General features: G+C 50.8%; 1 protein-coding gene across 2 annotated transcripts in view; it reads left to right on the top strand.

The window, feature by feature from the left end:
- The window catches only part of SYN3 (synapsin III), a 460,560-nt gene that overhangs the window by 357,280 nt on the left and 83,573 nt on the right, over positions 1 to 19,707 (top strand). The window lies entirely within an intron of this gene.

Genomic DNA, 19,707 nt, shown 5'->3' with positions numbered 1-19,707 from the left:
TGACTGAGACCTTAGGAAAGACACAGTGCTTTTAAGACTGCCCATCTTGGAAAACCCAGGGCTGTGTCAGTTGATTTCCAAAGGTCCTTCTTGCTCTAAGGGTCTGTGAATTATTTGACTGCAGGTGGATTTCGATTCTCTTCCCCTTGCCCCTGAAGGAACTTGAGGATCCCCAGTCATCAGCCTTAGGCAGAGCTGGGCTTAAGATGTGCTCAGATGCCCTAAGGGCCCAAAGAGCTGAGGATTTCAAAATGGGGGCAAAAAACGATACCTCAAACGTCCTCTGGCCTCTGAAGGCACGTTAAAATGCTCCTCGGGCAAGGGTTAGTGTCGGGCTGGGGAGCAGTGTTGCTGTTAAATTTAGGGTCAAGTGGCCTCGAGAGCCTCAGCAGCGTGGTGTGCTGGACAGACCGGAGTTTCCGAGCAAACACCCCGTATCTGGCTTTTCATAGAAACGTAGGACACACACCAGCAGTCCCTGAAGGAGGCAGGACAAGGTCTGATCTTTCTTCCGGCAGCAGCAGAAATCCATTGAAGGATTTTAAGCAAGAAAGGCCATCCTGAGAGGGAACTTTCTGGAATGATGGAAAGGTCCTATATCTTGATCGAGCAGTGCTCACGCAGCTGTACCCATATGTAAGCCATTATCGAGGTGTACTCTTGAGATATTTAGGTTTTCATTGTACAGGATGTCAACTATACATCAACTTTTTAAAAAAGAAAAGTGGGCTCCAGCTAATAAGACGCGAGCGAAGAGTCAAATCTAGAAAGGGCCAGGATGGGGGCGAGGGGGTGAGGGAGGGGGTTGCAAGCGCAGGGTCGGATCCTGCCTTTATTTAAAACGTCGGTATTTCGTCCATCATGGATTTATCTGCATTGATTTTTCTTTTTAAAAATATTGCACTGCAACATTTATTTTGACGACTGAGTTTGGGGCGCCCCATTCAATGTCCCATCTGGGGCCGATGCCTCCGCAGGGCGCATGCTCTTGAGCAGCCCATGTGCAGCCTCCCTCTCCTGGTCAGCAGTCAGGAGCACCGTCCTGCTTTGAGGAGCTTGGAAGGAGAATGTGCAGAGAGATGCTTAGACTGGGGAGCTGGACAAGAAGAAGGATTGCAACAGAGACTCCCAGGGAGCGGCTCTGGCAACATAGAAAGAAAAACACTGAGCGAGTGTTTAAACAAACCTGTGGATGACAGAGAAGATAGCGAGAGAAGGGGGAGCTGTTTGGGGCCTGGCTGTTAGAGGCGGGTTAGCGGCTCCTGGAAGAAGCAAACTCCTACCCACCACCTCCTCACTCCCCATCCGCTGCCTCCCGGAGAAAGCCCGAGCTGGCTGCCCCGGGGCTCTGAGCCGGGAGTCTGCCCTTTTCAGCCTCTTTCATAATTAGGTTCATAATTATCAACCACTCAACACGAACATTCTGATGATGGTTTTTGTACATATTGTAACAAGGGTAGCAAATCTTTGCATTGCACAGCACTTTAGAGTTTGCAGAAGCTTTGACATATGTTGCCCAGATGTCAGGGGGCCTCTCTCTTTGCCTTTCTGAGATCGAGAGGTAATTTTCTTGGACCTTCATGCGTTTCACAGTCTCCTGGGAGATTCATGCAAATTCCTGGAGGATGGATTGGGAAACCTCCACTGCCACCGCTGGGGCTGCTATTCCGCTGTCGCTGACCCGGACCCCACACTGGGACCCTAAGCAGTTCCTGAGTAGACTGGATTTCACCCAAGATTTGGGGAGCACACTGGGAAGAGCCGCATCTGGGGGCTTCATGTTCCATCTCCCAGGCTCCGAGCTCCTTAACCTTCCAGATTTCCTGGAGAACCACCGATTCTTTCTAACAGGCCGAGCAAGGCCACCGACCCCAGGTGTGGGATCCAGCTGGCTCTAGTCCCCTGCCTAGGGGGCCCCACAGCTCACTGGGTCTCTCCTCAGGGAGAAAGTAGCCTCTTCCTCCAGAGAGAGGCCCCCACGTTTCCATTTCAATTAAGGAAATTGAACCCACCCCAAAGGAAAAACACCCCCGGGAAGAGCACAGGTTACAGGACGGAGAAGCTAAAGGTCCCAGTGATTTTTCATCTTCCTTTCTGGTTTTGGTGTCAGAGGAACTGTGGAGCCCCCACCCCACCCCCTAAAATCTTCTCCTCAAATCTCTTTTCTCCAGCCCCTTTGGGGCTACCCTTTATCAGCACCAACCCGGCACTGTACAGAACTCCCCCACGCCAGGGAGATGACACGGCCGCTCCAACAGCCCCTGACGCCTCCCCCTGGGGCCTCCTCCTGCCTCCCTCCCGTCGCTTCTCCTCGATCAGAAGGAGTTTACTTTGTGAAAGAAGAATTCGAACTTGTCAATTAAATGAGGACACTGCGTGGAACATTCTAGAAACACAAACACCACAGGGAAAGGGAGAAAGGTAAAAGGACTTGCTGTCTTCTGCACTGGGGAGCCTTTGAAACGTTATCTTGCCTGCCCACTCTCTCCAGAGGGCTGTGAGCCCGAGGCCGCGGGGCAGCGGGCTGAGGGGTGTGCAGGACAAGAGCCGCGAGGCTCTTTAAAGATGCAGAGGTTCCCCAGGGGCCAGCTGGCTCCCTGGCCCCTTGGAAAAATACTCCTCTGTGTTTGTACAGGTGGAGCCGGGGGTCCAAAGAAGAGATCAGTGCGTGAGTGTTCATGTGTGTATGTGTATGGGGGTGTGTGTGTGTGTGTGTGTGTGTGTGTGTGAGAATGGCTGTCTCTGAGTTTCCAAGTGTGCCTTTGTGTGTGTCCGCATTTCTGGGTGTCTTCGTGTGCTGCTGTGTATCTGGGGGTCTTGTGTGTATCTCTGTGCACAGGGATCTCCACATTTCTAGAAGTGCATGTTTGGGTTTCCCGTCTGTGTGTGTGGCTGTCCCTCTGTTACAAGGTTTGGGTGGCGTCTGCGTGGACAGAGTCTCGGCTCCCAGGTGTGCGTGCCTGCTCTGTGCGCCTGCGGAAGGTGTAAGTGCAGGGGTGTGCGTGTGTCTGCGTGTGCAGGGGCGCATATGTGGACAGGGATGGGGTGCCTTAGGACTCACAGAAGCCGCAGCAAATGTACACACTGTCTGTGCAAAGCAAGTCATCTGTTTTCCTGGTTTTGTTTTTCTCCTCCCCGTGGGCTCCGGACCCTCCTTGAAAACAAAGGGAGCTTAAAAAACGCAGCCCTTCCTGTGTTCCCAAATGTTCAGAAAGCAGTGGTGAACTTGAACGATGCCAGCTCGGATGCCCAGCCCTGCCGCTGCTGCAGGAAGCCACCAGCCTGCCTGGCCACCACCGCCCACTTACCTAACATTCCTGGGCATGCGGGGGACGGGAGGCAGGAAGGGGGAGCCACACGGTTCACTGGACCCCAACTCCTGAGCCAGTGTCGGGCCCTATATGGGAATTGAGAGCCCACGTGGGGACATAAGTGCCTCATTTGGGGGCTTCCTCCACAGAGAGGGGCTCCCTGGGAGTAAGGGAGGGAAGACGAGGCATGACACTTTCACTCGGAAATTATAACCAACCAACCATCCATGTGGGGACCTTACTTTCCATTTTACCAGGTCTGTTCTAGGCAGAAATCAACATTTTAATCATTGCAACACACATTCACACACTCCCAGGATTCATGTCCCCCAACTCCCGTCTCGGGCCTCTCAGTGTCCTCCAATGTGACATGATGGGGTTGACCTGGCTATCTCCAAACCTCTTCCAGATTGGAAATTCCATGATTCTTAGGATGGCAACTTCATGACTCCGTGTTCCCATACTTCTTCTCCCTTCTCCGCCATTCCCTGCTTGGAGCATGTCAACAGTGTCCCCTTCCCTCCCACCTCTGCTCAAATGCCCATCTGCTTTCCTCCCTTCCTTCCTCCCCTTTGGAAAACAAGCTGTCAGTCCTCCTTCACTTGAAGGTGTAAATTACTGATAAAGCCCTCCCATGTCTACACTTCACTGGGGTTCCCAGCCTTTATCGCATCCCAGCTCCTACCTGGGCAATCAAAACTCTCCCAAGCATGGCTCCAGCCATCTTTCCAACCTTAGGTCCCACATCATCCGCCACCTGCCTCTGTGTGCCGGCCACCCTCTGCTGCATGCACAGCCTCTGCACACACCCTCCTCCCCACCCCTGCCTCTTCTCAAGCCATTCCTTCTGCCTGTCTGAACACTCCTTCCTCCTTTTACGCCAACCCAATTCCCATCCATTGAGATCTTAGTCATCCGTCAAGGACCATCTCAAACACTGTCTCCTTCATAAGCCTTTCCCGCGTCCTCCCACCCCTTCCCCAAGCAGATGTGAGCTGTCTTTTTGAAACCTTTCATATGACACAGCGTATTTGGCTTTTCCCCTTTTATCCATGTGTGTCTTTGTCTATTCCCCACAACATGACTAAGATCCTTAAATCAAACGGTGGGGGTCGGGGTGGGGGCGGTGGCAAACAGGAATATGTATTCTGTCTAAAAGGAGCTGGCCTTGCCTGCAGAAACACAGGCACATGGTTGGCCAGATCCCTAACAATTATTCAAGAAAAGCCCTGTGTCCAAGTTTTTAGATGAAATCTCCCACTTCATAAATGTTGGCAACTTATTCAACTTAAAAAAATCAACAACATTGAGTAGGCCAATGAAATAGATCTGCAGGCCACATTCAGCCCATGGGCTGCCAGGTGGAGACCTCTGCTTAGGTATCTGCCAGGTTATTGAGTAAAAGGAGTGTGACTGACTCCCTGCTGAGGCTAAGTCTGAAATCCTCTCACCAGAGACTAGAGAAAATGTCAGCTGTTCTGCTGAACCGACCATGGGTGCAGGAAGGGAGCCAACAAGGGGTAGAGAAAGTCTGGAATGTCTTCATGGTCTTTGAAGCCAAGATTTTCGCTCACCTAGGGCATTGTGGCAATGATGCCACCTCTTTCCCGCTGACATCAGTTATTCGTTGCTCCCCCTGAGCACTCAAGTTTGCCATCTGGGGCCCAGAGTCTCCTCACTACATGACACTGTCCTGCTTTTTGTTCTTGGGAAGGTTGTGCTCTCGATGGAAGAAGTAGACCGTTTCAGCATCCATGATCTTTCTCCCCAAGTTCAGACTATTCTGGGTAGAGTAGACTTTCCCTTGGGTTTTGTGACCTAAGGGAGTCAGAAGGCTGGGATCGGTCACCAACTTCCTGACTTGAACAGATGACTTCCTCTTTCTGAGCAGCAGGTTCTCTTCTGTACAAAGAGTGGGCTGGACCAGAACACCTCTGAGATACCTTCCAGCCTCCGGGAAAGGAAGCGTTAACCCTTGATTATGCAAGGCCTGAGCCCCGCAGCAGCAAGAAGGAATTCCTATTGGCAGGGTCTAGGCCTGGGAGCCTAAGAGGCAGACCTTGCCCATAACTCACATGCCAGTGCCTTCCTGCAGGGGTCTGGCCTCCAAAGGACCAGCCAAAGTCCTCACATCCTTTTGCAAGGAGTAGCAGCCACACTCTTCATCTGCAGTGTGGCACAGGCACTGACCATTGTTGGACTGGTAGACACGTCCCTGGAGGTGCTGGATAGCAGAAATTGTGGAGAGCTGGCCCAGGGGAAAGCCAGGGGAGCTGGGATGGCAGGAGGGCATCCCCATAAATGATTACCAAGAGGAATGAAAGTATTTCAATATTTTGACAACTGGTATAGCCAGGCAGGTGCATAGCCACTGAACATCAGCTCAGCCCTCATCAGGATGCTGCCCTTCCTGTGTACAGCAGGGCAGACCCGGCTGCCGGCAGCAGATTGAAAAATGAACCCCCTCCCAGTCTCTGGGGACCTCACGGAGCCCACGCCTCCCTCACAAGCTTGCTTAACTCCGGGGCCCCACCCCAGGCCTCCCTGGGCATCGGCAAACAGTAGGCACTCTTCCAAACCCTGACTTCATGCTGACCATCAAATCCCCAAGCCAGGGAGGGAGCAATGATGTCATTGTCCCCGTGTTTCAGAAAAGCAATAATCAGACTCGGAAGGGGATCAACTTTCAAGGCAGAAGGCCAAACAGTTTATGTTGGCAAAGGCCTCGGAGGATTGCCTCATAGAAGGAAAGGGCTGGCATGCTCGTGAGCATCATTTGTTATAAGCTGGGAAGCTGCAGTGTCCTTGGAGTCAGGAAAAACCTCGGGGACCCTGTTGAGATGGAAGATGTCGACTCTGAAACAAATGAGCATTAGTGTCATCTCTTCCCGTCAGAGCCCTCTCTTGGGGAGGGAGGGTGCACCTCAAACCTCAAGGAAGAGCCTTTTTCCAACAGAGTTGTGCCACCCCACACTCGACCCAAGTCACTCTTACTATTATAAAGATGTCACCAGTTTTCTCAATTCGAGGAAGTTCCATGAAGGCAGGGACCTTGTTCACTACTGTGTCCTGGCGTCTGGTACAGAGTTGAGAAATCAATAAATATTGGCTGAATTAATGGCAAGGAGGAAAGAGCAATGTACTGGAAAGTAACACTCCTGGCTTCCAGGGATCCAGGGGCATCTCCAGGTCCGCTAGCCAGGCTCTGGCGGGCAGGCTGGGGTGGGGATGAGGGGACTGCCACTGATCGGTGCAGGTGTGTGTCATATATCGAAAAGGATCCATCCTTTGACAACCTTTGACTACCTTCCCCCGTGGTTCACAATCTTGCCTTCATGCTTCTGCTCGTCGTTTATCTTACTGCTAACAACTATCTGGTTCAACCTTTTGTGGTTAAACACTATTGAAAAGGCCCCACTTTGGGAAAATGTATTCAAAGTCCGCCCCCCCCACCACCACCACGCCTAAACTGTACTTCTGCTGGGCTCTAATCTGAGCTGGGTCACTTCAGTGACCTTGAGCATGACACTTCCCCTCTCCAGGCCTCAGTTTCCCCTTCTGCATAAAATACAAGATAAACTAGAAGTATCCAATGTCCTTAACGTTTAGGGGGGAGTGTCTCAGCCCCCTTTTAGAAACAGAAGAAGCTGATGGAGGCTCTCCTGAAAAATGCAATTCCTTGCACGAACAGAGGAACATTTCTGCATCCAGTTTCTGGAATCCATGGCGTCCTCGCAGCCCGGCGAGGGAGCCCAGTGTCAGAGCCTTTTGGACTCACTGATCTGTAAGTCCCTCCCAGCTCTGACTTTCTGGAATGTTAACCAAAGTGTGACTGTGAGAAAACACATTCCAGCTGCCCTCCTCTGAGGCCACCGGGGCCCCCACTCAGCTGCCCCTTGGGAATGAAGGAGCCCTGGGCTTTACTTCTGGCCCCACATACAGCCCCTCGTTTTCTCAAGACCCAGGCCTCAAACCAATCCAGGTAGGCCTCACAGAAATGAGGAGGAAGCAAAAGGAAATCCAGGAAGCTCAACCTAAAAGGAATTTCCTCTTCTCTGCTTTTCCCTTCCAATGTGGTCTTTCAAGAGTTTGACAAAGGTAGGGATAGAAGTGGAAAAAAAGGTGCTAAGAGATTTTTTTTAATTGAAGCCCAGAGAAGGAGGTGGAGACGGGCCACAGAATAGAGAGGTCAGGCACAGGGAGACCGGGATGAGCGTGGGTGGGGCCTCTGTGCATTCTCCAGGACAAATTGGACTTTTCCAGCCCGTTGGTTTTCAAAAGCTATTTACGAAGCTGGACTAATCCAGCCCAGCTGTGAGCCTGTAAGTAAACAGGGCCTTTTGTGGAGATTCAGATCCCCCCTCACCAGCCTGTACTTACAGAGCTCACACCATCCGCTCCGTAGGGCAGGCAATCAGGTGTCAAGTTCAGGCGGGAGAAGCTGAATCTGAGTCCAGGACTCAGGCCTGTCTGTCACCACTCTCAACCCGGGCAAGTCTCACCTGGGCGTCAGGATGGTGACATGGATCTGAGCCGGGATGCCTGCTCCCCTTCTTCTCACCTGGGGAAAATTGGGCGTGTTTCTTAATCTCGCTGAGCCTCAGTTTTCCCATCTGCAAAATGGCCACAATAATCAGAGTTGATCCCCAATAGATGCTACAAGCCTTTCCCGGCCATCCCCACAGCTCCTTTATCCGTCTCTCTGGAGCAGAGATGAACATATATGGAGACCTGGAGTGAGCTGGGAAAGAAGCACACCCCTACAAGGGGGAGGGTTTGGAAAAGAGCAGCTCTCCCTGCAGGCTGGAGCAGTCGCCATCCCAGGTGCCTGGCTCAGCCAGGGAAGCAGGGACTGAGTCCCCATTCTCGCCCCCTCAGCCAGGCACCCTTGCACAGACCACCACCCACACGGCCATGTGCGAGCAGCAGCCACAAAATCAAGGCTCTCCTGCCTACCTCTTGGGCTGAGAGTTTTTAAATTAGAGCTCCAGTCTTTTCGCAAAGTCATTGATCCCCTTTTAAAATATCTAACAAGGGTTAAAAATGGAAGAAAGTCGTTTTCATCTTAGTGTGAGTGTGTTCCTGGTTCATTCCTGCCCTAAGAAAGAGGCAGAAAAAGATGAAAGTGACCAGGACCCAGGCTTTTGTGGCCCTCAGGACAGTTCCATCCTGCCTCACCATCCTAAAGCAGCGGTACCCATCCTTCGACACTAGTGGCACAGCAGAGGGAGACTTCCCCGCTGTCCTCATGCTGTGCCCGAGGGCAGTAGGCTCAGAACCCTGACATCAATTCTGGTGCACAGTCTTAGCCAAAGAAAGCCACAGGCCATCCCAGATTCAGAGGTTGGGAAATAGACTCCATTCCTTGTTTAAGGTCACATTGTAAGGTTATGGACACAGAGGAATCGTTAGCCTGGGACCATCGATGCAATCAACATGCCGTGAGTTGAGACAGTGTCTAATGCTGCTGGAGCCTGTATTTTCCAAACCAAAACTTGGAATTGAAGGGCTGACAACGTGACACAAAATTCTCAAATGGGGCTCCCTTGGAAACTCCAGGATGCGTGGTCACATTTATACCTCCACACCACTCTAACACAGCCTGGCCCGGTGACCTCCGCTGAGCACACATCGGTTGATTATCTGATCAGTTCAAAACTCGTTTTTTCAGAACAGGGATGGGACTCCCATGCACATTTTGGAGTCTAAGTCTGATCATTGTTAGCAGGACTCGAACTTTATGGGGCTTCTGATCTAGATGCCATTGAAATGAATACTTTTCATTTTATAAATGTATGAATTAAAGCCAAGGGGTAAAGTGACTTAGCCAAGATCATCTGATTAGGTAGAGCAGTGGTTCTCACACTCACCTGAGCATCTTGTTAAAACGTGGAATCTGAGCAGTAGGTCTAGAGTGGGGCCTGAGAATCTGCATTTCTAACAAGAGCTCAGGCCATAATGATGCTGTGGTCCGGGGACCACACTTTGAGTATCAAGGCTCTAGACTTCCCAGATTCCACTGAGAGAGGACCAGCAGAGAGATGGGAGGCGACACCTGCATTCAGAGCCTCTTTGGCCCTCTGCAGCCCCTCATTTACCAATGAGTATAAACTGGAGCTCAGAGAAAAAACAATTCCTGAGATTGTACAGAAGAGGACCCACTTTCCTCCATCACTAGGCAGCTCCTAGAGAGGTGAGCTCAAGGAGCTGGGGCCACTTTGAATTTCCAGTCCCTCGAGGTAAGGGCATCCTTTCCTGCTGAGAACCCAGGCCATGGGCCATCTTTTCACTTGTTGGGGACTCATGGTGCTGGCCCAAGGGTCTCTAAGTCCCAGGGGCTGAGATTGTCCAGTCTGCTTAGTGATTTGGGAGCTTGGCAGTCTCCATTGTTCTATTACGCAGCCCCTGAACATTCCGTCCAAAGGCGTTTTGGCACGCCGCACGTTTTCAAAATGAAAGGAGGAAAAATTGAACATTGCCCTTGCTCATTTGCCTAATTTAAAAGCATCTAGAAGCTTTTTTTAGAAGGAGGGGAAGAAAACCCATCCATCTGAAATGGAGGAAGCACCTCATCAAGGAGCCAAGAGAGAAATGGAGACATAAGTTTCGAGGGTTGACATATTAATGAACAAATCTTGTGCCTGGTTTGGTTTTTCCCATCCCCTCTCGGCTTAGAAACCACTGCCTTTCTGGAAGCTCCTGGGCTGAGAGGAAATTGCTTTTTCCTAAGGAGAGATCCGACCTCTCCTTGCCCCGCTCCGGCACCCGTGTCCTCCAATTTCACATCAGTTCAGTCCAACCCACAGACATTTGTTGAGGGGCTACTGTGTGTCAGGTGCTGTGCTGGATTCGTTCATTCATCAAAGACTCGGTGATCAGAGACAGCCTTGCGCTATGCATCCATTCACTCAGCAGATGACTATTGCCAGGCATCGTGCCAGCTCTGGGGATAAGGAGGGAGGTGGGTGGGTATGGTCGGGCTACACCTCATCTAGCCAGAGAGACACTCAGTAAGTAATTCTATTGACATATTGCAGTAAGCAGTTACTTGCTGTGACAAGGAGCCACCATAGAGTGTGATGTTGGGAAGACAAAGATTAGAGTCCTTGCTCAGGTCCATCCCTCCTTTCTGTCCCATGGCCAGCTGACTCAGCTGGGCTCCTCCTTGGTGGCACAGCCTGGAGGCAGCATGGAGGAGAAGGTAGGTCCACCACTTACATCCACAGCTGACCTGCCGTCTGCAGGCCCTGGGCCAGGCCGTCCGCCGGACCCCAAGCCCACCTCCGTGAACACACACGCACGTGCCCCTTCCATCTCCCGGACACCAGCTCAAAGTCTTCTTTTCCAAGTGCGAATCTAACGGTGTCGTTGCCCTACTAAAATTCTTCCCTGGGCTTCCCATCACTTGCAGGATTAAGTCCAAACCTCTCAGAACAGTTTACAAGGCTTTGTACAAGTTTCGCTCCAATCTACTTTTCAGCCCCGCGTCCCCTCCTTCCCCACTATTCCTCCTTCTCTCTGAGACAGGGACACCCCGGGGCTCCCCAGGACCACTCAGAGCGAGGGAGGCCCTCTCTTAAAAAATCATTTTATTACAGAAATGTAGAGAGAGCAGGAAGATGGATGTCCATGCACCCATCACCCCACTTCAATACAGGCCCAGTCCTGTCACCTCTAAGCCCCCACCCCACACTGGATTATTTTAAAGCAAATCCAAGCCATTACATCCTTTTATGTGAAAATACTTCAGAATGTACTTCTGAAAGATGAGGACAGCCTTTTTTTTTTTTTTTTTTGAGACTCTAGGTTTGTTTTTAAAAATTCCGAAATAGGATAACCAAATTTGTGGCACAGTTTTAATTTGTACGTTTAACAAACCAATGTTTTTAACACAAACACACACATAGGACAACGACTGTGTGGAGAGAGCATTAAAGAGCCCAAATCTGAGTGAAACGTCTCGAATGTGAAACCCCAGCCAGCACCGCTCTCCCAGGATGACCCTCTACTGACCTCTCACCCTTGTGGTGGCCCTGGTATTTGCTGAGTCCTCCAGGAACATTCACACCTTTGTGCCTCTTCCTTTGTGAATGCCTCTGCCTGGAACGCCCTTTCCTCCATTTGACAAACTCCTGTTTGACTGGTGAAGCCCAATGCAAAAGTCCCCTTGTCCATGACACCTCTTCCAACAACCCCCCTTCCCCCGCAGATGAGCACTCACTCTTTTTTGCTTCTACAGCATTTTCTTCATCATTCTCTTGAATGTTTACCTCGTTGAGTCAAAAATCACTCTTTATAAATCTGCTGCCCTCAATAGCCTGGGGGCCCCTTGAGGGTGGGGCCTGAGTCGTCTGTGGCCCCCAGGGCTTGTGTGAAAAGCAGTCTGGTCCCAAAGCATGGATTCTGGCCTCGGCCAACCTGGGCAAGAGATTTCATTCAGTCTTGGTTTTCTGGTTTGTGAATTAGAGAGAGTACCGGCACCACGACAGGGTTCTTGTGAGGACTAAATGAGATGTGTGGAGCTGCCACACGTGGACGCTGAATGACTGTGGGCCTCTGTCGTCGGTGGCCGCACGACCGCTCCCTTCAAGGAGCCCCCACTCCAGAGACAGGTCTTGCCCTTTGGCACGAGGTCCTGGTGTCAGTTTGGGTCCTAGTTGTTTTCCCCTCACCGAGAGATGGTGGAAATTTCCCTGCTCGTGCTGAGCTGCAGTGGAGAGCTATGGACCAGCTCTGCTGCCCCAGGGCTCCTGCTCACCCCTCCCCTTCTGGCTCCCCCGTGCAGGACAGCAAGTCCTGGGAGCCCTGCACCCTTCCCTTGGGGTCCTCTCCACAGACCCTCGGCCCTGTCACTCCCCCTCCACCTCCCAGCCGGGTGCAAAGGAGCGCTTCCCTCGCCCCCCAGGACTGGCCCAGATCTCTAGTCATCCAGCATCCCTGGGAACTTCGTGTTCCTGGAAGTCTCCATCATGCAGGCCAGTCATGACCCAGGATGGGTCTCAAGGCTTTGCTTTCAGCTACATCCACTTCCACACCTTCACCTGAAGAACTTACGGAGACTCCAGGCTCTGTCGCATTGAGATGCTGTCCCAGGCCTGCCTAGGCCCCCACCCCTTCTCTAGGGGTGCAGGGGCGCCTCCTCTGGCCCAGCCATGTGGCATGGGAGGATGAGCATGAACCCCAGACTGGCCCTCTTCTCCCCAGATCTCCACTCCCTGCAGGCACGTGGGAAAAGAGACTGTCTTCCTCTTCTCTGAACCCTGGGGTGATGTTAGCTGGGTTTAACCCTGCGTCACGGCCAGGCTTTGAGACCCATAGCATCCCTTTATTAGAGCGTGCATTCCCATAGAGCGGCTCCCCAGAGGAGAGCAGGGTTTCCACCTGGTGGTCGTTCTCCCTGCCTCTAGAAGGAGGCAGCCCTGAGATGGAACCGGGACCTGCCACTTACCATCACTGTGACTGTGTGTCTGTGGTCCCTGTTGTGAGGCTCCCACGGGAACCGCTCGTCAGCCCTGAGCAGAGTGTCTATCACGGTCAACTCCCCATAAAGGGTACGTGTGTTTTTTTAAGCTTCCCACCATCCTTCCTCATTAAACGGTGGGGCTTTTTCAACATTTGTCCGGAACTTTCAGACTAAAAGGCTCCCTGGCGTCAGGAGCTGCTTCCACAGGGCAGGCACAGCCTGTGTTCCATGAAAGAAATTTTTTAAAAAGTGGAGAAGCCAGGCTGGGACAGAAGTAATCCTGATTTGGAAGGGACCCTCCCTCTGCAGTTGAAAGCTTGGTTTCACAGCTTCATTTTGTGGCCTTGGGCAACTGCCTTCTTTCTGCACCTCAGTTTCCTTATTTGTAAAGTGGAGGCAACGGCCGCCGCCTTTTATGTCTCATCAGTGCTGACTACAAGGCGGGGCAAAGCAGAGATTGAAGGATGGTAGCTGGAGGCGTGACCTTGTGTGGGGCTCCGCCCCTCCGGGCTCACCTTCCTCCTCAAGGCGATGAAGGAGCTGTGTTGTGCTGGGTCCCTTCCCTCGTCCAACCCACTCAGGGAGGGTGGGGCTCCTCTCTCTGTCAGGTCAAGCTGGAGACCCTGTTACAGCGTGATGAAGAAGAGTGGGGCATCTTAGTGGCTGGGATGACCCTAAAGGGTCATCAGATCTCTCCACTGTGTCCAGAGCTGCCTGACCCCAGACCCAGGAAGGAGCTGGAATGACCCTCGTCCATCTTTCCCTTCAGTCTCAGAGCCGTCACCTCGAGACATCCTCCCTGTTGCCAGCACACATCCATCTGCTGCAGATTTACGCCCACACGGGTGACCCATTAAACCCCTGCCAGCCTCGAGCATGGAAACCCAGATTCCTCTCGGCAGGTGTCACCTTGGAAAGCCTAGAGCAGTGTGGAAGGGCGACAGAGCAGCCGTTGCAAGCATAGCGGTGTGTTACACTCAAAACACCCGTAGCCAGCAGGAGTCTAGCCTTCCCTCTGGGCCCAAATAAGTGCCCATGGATATTAACTCACTTAAACCCTGGGGATCATACTACTTTTAGCACTATTTATAAATGCAGAAATTGAGGCACAGAGAAGCGAAGTAACTTGCCCAAAAACACACAGCTCAGCAGTGGTGGAGCCCAGTGCTCAGCCCAGGCAGCCCGTTCCTTTAAGGGCTCACTATGGTCTGCAGCCTCTTCCAGAGAGGCAGGAAGCAGGAAAGAGAGGCTAAAGAAAGGGCGGGTGCCCTAGCAGGGTCTGAATAAGGACAGAAACACCAAGAGAATACCAGTCACCTGGCGTGGCAGAAGTTCAAGAGAGGGGAGAGGGCACCTCTAAACTCAGCTCATCGATATGTAATAACACTGATGCTGGTGGTACTAGTAATAATAGCACCTAACGTTTCTACAGCTCTCAGTACTCTACATTTCTGCATTCACTCAACAAACTTAGTCAGATACTTACAAAACGCCTGCTATGTGCTGGGCAAATGATGAACAAAATGAATAGCGGCCTTGCCCTCACGGAGCTCAAACAAAAACACACGAAAAGAAAGGTATAAGGGCAATCACAATTGTAGCTTTGTTTGGAGGATTGTAAAATGCACACCTCAAACTTCCTCTCTGAGCTGCTTCAAAGTCAGCCATGAGCGTTTGGAGAATTAAGGTCATTTCCAGAAGAGAAGGGACAATGATCTTGTAAGGAGGAGGGGGAACCAGAGATAACTTTCTCTTTTTTGCTCTGCTCGTGGGTACCCAATACCGATGTTTCTTGATACTTCCTTCTTTGGCTCCTAAACATTCTTCCTTCTTAGCCCTTTTCTTTATCAACTTGTTCATGGGATGACAAAGTCAGCAAGAATGTGCCGGAAGCTGAGATCTTGCTTGCTCCAATAATTGGACTGACAATCTGATTCGGGCCCTCTGCTTGCAAAGACTGAAGAAACAGTGGGGAACGAGGCAGACAAGGTCTGACACACACAGGATGCAAGTACCTGCAAGCCAGCGTTGGTTTCCCAGGAAAATATCCTCCTCTCTCCCAAGTGTTATAAATCCACGAGATGCCCAGCCGGATATTGTAATTATTTCCCATCCATGGTATTGCCAAAGTATTATTATTGTTCATATAGTAGTATTATATGTAGTTCATATAGTAATAATACTACTATAAAGTAGTATTATTGTTCACTGAAACTTGCTAAGACATTCGTTTGCCTTCCTAGTTTGCAGTCACTGGAAATACACATCCAGGCCATTCCAAGATATATTTAAAAGTCAGGCACCATCCGTACAATGGAATATTATTTGCAATAAAAAGGAATGAAGTACTCATATGTGCTTTAACGTGGATGACCCTTGAACACATAGGCTAAATGAAAGAGGCCAGCCACAAAAGGTCACATATTGTATGATTCCATTTATATGATTTTCCAGAATATGCAAATCTATAGACGCAGAAAGTAGATGGTTGGCTGCCAGTGGCTGGAGAGAGAGATGAGTTAGGGAGTGACTGGTAATGGGTGTGGGGTTTCTTTTTGAGTGATGAGAGTGTTCTGGAATTAGATAATAGCGATCAGAGTTGTACAACTCTGTGAATTTGCTACAAACACTGAATTGTACGCTTTAAAAAGGGTGATTTTTATGGTATGCATTCTATCTCAAGAAAGCTGTTATTTTTAAAAAACTTAGGCAATATCACTGGGGCTGCGAAAGGTCAGATCTCACTGAATTAAATGAAAGGTTAAGCAAGATTTAGAGGATAAAAACCGGGCAGCATGCAATTATCAAAGTCTGAGAACATTTCTGCAACGAAAATAAGTACATAGAGTCGTTCTGGCCATAAGGAATGTCAGCTCAATCCATTATATCAATTTATGATAATTTTTAAAATAATTTCTAAGCAGATTTTTACAATATGTAGGACAAAAAGGAAAGCTTTAAAAAAGAAAAGGAAAATGTCCATCGCTGCATCAGGTGGTAATTTGGGGTTTTTTGGAGTCATTTTAAGGAAATTTTAGTTTAAATTACCCCCAGAGAATTCCCGGCTCGGACCCAGGTATAGTAGCATGTCTTTGACACGCAAACTCAAATCTTCACAGCACCCTTACTTGCTGGTGCGCCTGATGCATTTCCAGATAAAGCAACTGAGACCCAAGGGGCTAGGAGACTGGCCTGAGGATGCTGTGGTAGGAAGTGACGCTAACATTTAAATCCACGCCTGCCTTTCCTCTCCCTCCTCATTCTGTGACATCCCACAACTAGAATTTCCCTGAACCGGAGGAAATGGTATCTCCCTTTGCTTATGGCTCCGCGTAAGCAGTGTTTGTTCTTTGCAACATCAACAAGAGTACCTTTAACCAAAATTTTACATTTACTTCTAATCTTAAAGACATTACATTGTGAACAAAAACTGAAGCTAAGAAATGTGGATCCTGAAGTAGTGCAATTATTATTTAGCTATTTTCTGAAGTCACAAGGAAGAGGAACAATAATTCCCTGTATTAGGGATCATCTGATTTGTCAAGGGGGCTTTTCCCCACCTAGAGACGGAGCTGGAACAAGCTTGTGAATCAAAGTGAATTATGATGGAAAACCTGGGGGGTGAAATTCTGTAGTGGCCTGTACTCATGGTCTTCAGCCCCGGAGACCATTGAGACCCTCCTCAGGGGCACAGTTTCTCTGGGATGTTGTCTGAATTGTGAATTCACCCAGGAGAATCCTCGCGGGAGACAGGCTGGCAGCCTGAGCCTGTCCTGTGCCCTAAACATCACACGGCGAGAACGAGAAAAGCATCTTTGCAGACAAATATTGCCATCCTATCAGCGTGTTTACTTCTGACTATTCCGTTTCTCAGGGAAACAGGAAATGTAAGAGAAAGGAATGTTTGTACTTTGGTAGGGCAGGTTTAGTTTAATTTTTCTAAATACGCTTCCAGTATTTTTCCAAGACACATGAAGGGGAGGAGGTGATCATGGGGGTTCAGGGGGGTGATGCTCAGGGCAGAGGGGGTTGAGCGGGGCGGTGACACCACAGACCTCCTTCAGCAAACATTTCCTGCGCCCCTCCTGTGTGCCAGACCTGGATCTAGGGTAGCTAGAATGAAGAAGGCAGACAGGATCTCTATCTTGGGCACCCAGGTGGAGGGTGGACTGTTGACTGAGGTCAGGATACAGGAAGAGGAGAGAGCATTTTTGAGAGAAGTTCATAAGATTGTTGGGAAAAGCCAAGTTGGAGATGCCTGTGGGACCACATGGGGGCCAGGTTCAGGAGGCGGGTCTGTAACTCAGGAGAGGCTGAGAGTTCAGAGATGAGCAACAACAGACACAGACCCACAGCTTCTCAGAGAGCTTACAGTCTAGGGAGGGAGTCAGACATTCATCCAGCAATCACATGGATAAATGAAAAATGGCAGAAATGTTAAGGGGAAAGAGGGGAGCAGGCTACAACCTACACAAAGAGTTGAGAGCCAGCTTCTTTGGGAAGTGAGATTGGAGGTTCAATTTGAATGGAAGGATTAGGGAGAGCTCCAGGCAATATGAATAGCATGTGCAAAGGCCCTGTGGCCAGAGGGAGCAAAGCTAGTATCAGAGTCATAAAGAAAGCCAGTAAGGCTGGGACAGGGAGGCTGACGGGAGCATGGGGAAGAGGCGCTTGGGGAAGAAGGCAGGAGCTCCTCCTCCTACAGAGCCCTGTAACGTGGTCAGGAGTTTTGTCCTGACACGTTTCAGTCATCTGAGTGGCATGTCATAGCTCTGTCATAACATTAAAGGATTGGAAAGGACTGTGAAAGGACATCTTGTCCATTGTCCTCCCTCCAGACAGGAATGTCTTTGCGTGCAGGGCTTAAATTCCAAGGAGATCCTGTCAGACACCATCCACCAAGGTAAAGGTTTATCAGGCAGCCACCGGGATGTTTCTGTTTCTCTTTTGAATGAGTCTTTTTAAAATGCCCATAACAAACCCTGTATCCGGTCTGTCAAAGGCTTCATCACGCTCCCTGATCACAACCTGGGCTTCCTTCCCCTCTCCTCTCCCCTTCCTGTTACCAAGGAGTGACTCAGTCCTGTCGATCAGCCTCTGACGCCCCCTACCCACCGTTGTCCCCATGTCCCTGAGATCCCAGATGTGAAGGGAATGGGAGCAAGCATAAATTGCTGTCCTACTACGGGCCAGGCCTTGGCCATCCCCTAACTCGATTTAAGCCTCTTCACTAGCAGTAACCACTTAGTGATCAACTTCTTTTATAACGTCAATTCCTCAAGCCACCTTCCTACTTGGCGGATGAGAAAACTGAGTCACAGAGTGGTCAGGGACTTGCTCAAGGGCTCGTAACCACAGGTGATGGAGCTGGGTGTCCTCTGGCTGGTCCTCTGGCTCCAAAGCTCATGCCGTGAACTGCTTGGTTGTGACAGTCGCTGGTCCCGTGCTAATGAGTCTGCTGGCCTCCTCCTGCCCCCACCGCCCCCCCCCCCGGCCCCATCAAATCAACTGCGTGGACACAGTTCTGGGCACGGGAAGCCCTCGCTGATGGGCGGCAGGATCATCCAGGAGCAGCACCGTGTGGTCGCAGGCCAGTGGGCTCTGGTCAAACCCTAGCTCCTCCACTTTCTTGCTGAGTGACCCTAGGCAAGAAACCTCCCCTCTCTTGGCCTCCGTTTCTGTGTAGTATGTAAAACGGGGATAAAATAGGGGCCACCCCATAGAAGTGTCAGGAGCTTTACCTGGGGCGACAGAGGCAGTGCTGGGCACCTTGTCTGCTATGTTGTAAGTGCTCCCAAGATGGGAGCTGCTGATAGCATGGCCTCCAGTAAGGCCTTCCTCAACCTCTCTGTCCACGTCTACCCTCCGCACCCAAACCCTCCACGGCCGCCCAGGGCCCGTGGAATTCAGTCTGAATTCCTACCTCTGGTATAGGGGCCCCCTAAGCTTGTCACTCCCTGTATCTCCACCCGAAATCTCACTGTTTCCCCAACAAGCCTCTGCTCAAACCCACTGTATCAGCAACTTGTCCCCAGATTCTTTCAGACTCTGCCTGTCTGCACATGACGCCTCTCCCTGTCACGGGAGACTTCGTCTGACACCCGTTCGACAAATATGCCGCATACATGGCGTCTGCTGCGTGCTGGGCCTTCTGAGGAGCCTGGAGATGCAGCGGGAAACAAAATGAGCAGAGCACCTGGCTTTGTCAGAGCACCCAAAGGGGCAGGAGGAGACGGGCAATGAGGAAATAAATGCATCATTACGAATGGTGGCTAGTGCTGTGAAGATGTGATAAAGATGACAGGAAGCATCTACTTCAGACCAGTAGTCAGGGGAGCACTCCCTGGGGACAGAGTATTTCAGCTGAGACCTCAAGGAGAAGGGATTGGCGTAGAAGAGAATATTAGGAAGAGTCTTTCAGAGAAAGGGAAGCAGCATGTGCAAAGGCCCTGTGGCAGGTAGGAGCATGGCCCATTCAGTAAAGAACTGAAAGGTCTGTGGGTCGGAACATAACCGGTAGGCAGAGGTTGGGGTGGGGAAGAGAGAGAAACACAAGATGTGACTGAAGAGGTAGAAAAGAGTGAGATCAGGTGGGGCCTCACAGGCATGGAACAGAGGCCCGGCTCATCCTGGAATCTTCCCAGAACTCTTTCGTCCTTGATTTCCTCCTCCAGACTCTTCCAGGCCTTGGACTGGACACTGTACATAGCTGAATCTCCAGAGAGTCATGGATGTCGAGGGAATTGTCTCCTTTAGTGGGAAGCTGCACCAGACCACTCAGGGCCTGGTTCTCCAGTTCCGTGGCCTGAAGACGAGATTGATCCAGTGCTGATGTGAGCCCATACTGCTCTGACTGCAACTCCCCAAGAGAATGCCCAGCATGAGCACTGGGCCCCCCCCCCCCCCCATTTTGGTGTCTTGGGAGACTTTTGA

Source organism: Equus przewalskii, chromosome 29 (assembly GCF_037783145.1).
Source record: "Equus przewalskii isolate Varuska chromosome 29, EquPr2, whole genome shotgun sequence".
NCBI classification, from domain to species: Eukaryota; Metazoa; Chordata; class Mammalia; order Perissodactyla; family Equidae; genus Equus; species Equus przewalskii.
Note: the sequence above shows the minus strand (reverse complement) of the source record. Positions and strands in the feature narration are given on the sequence as shown.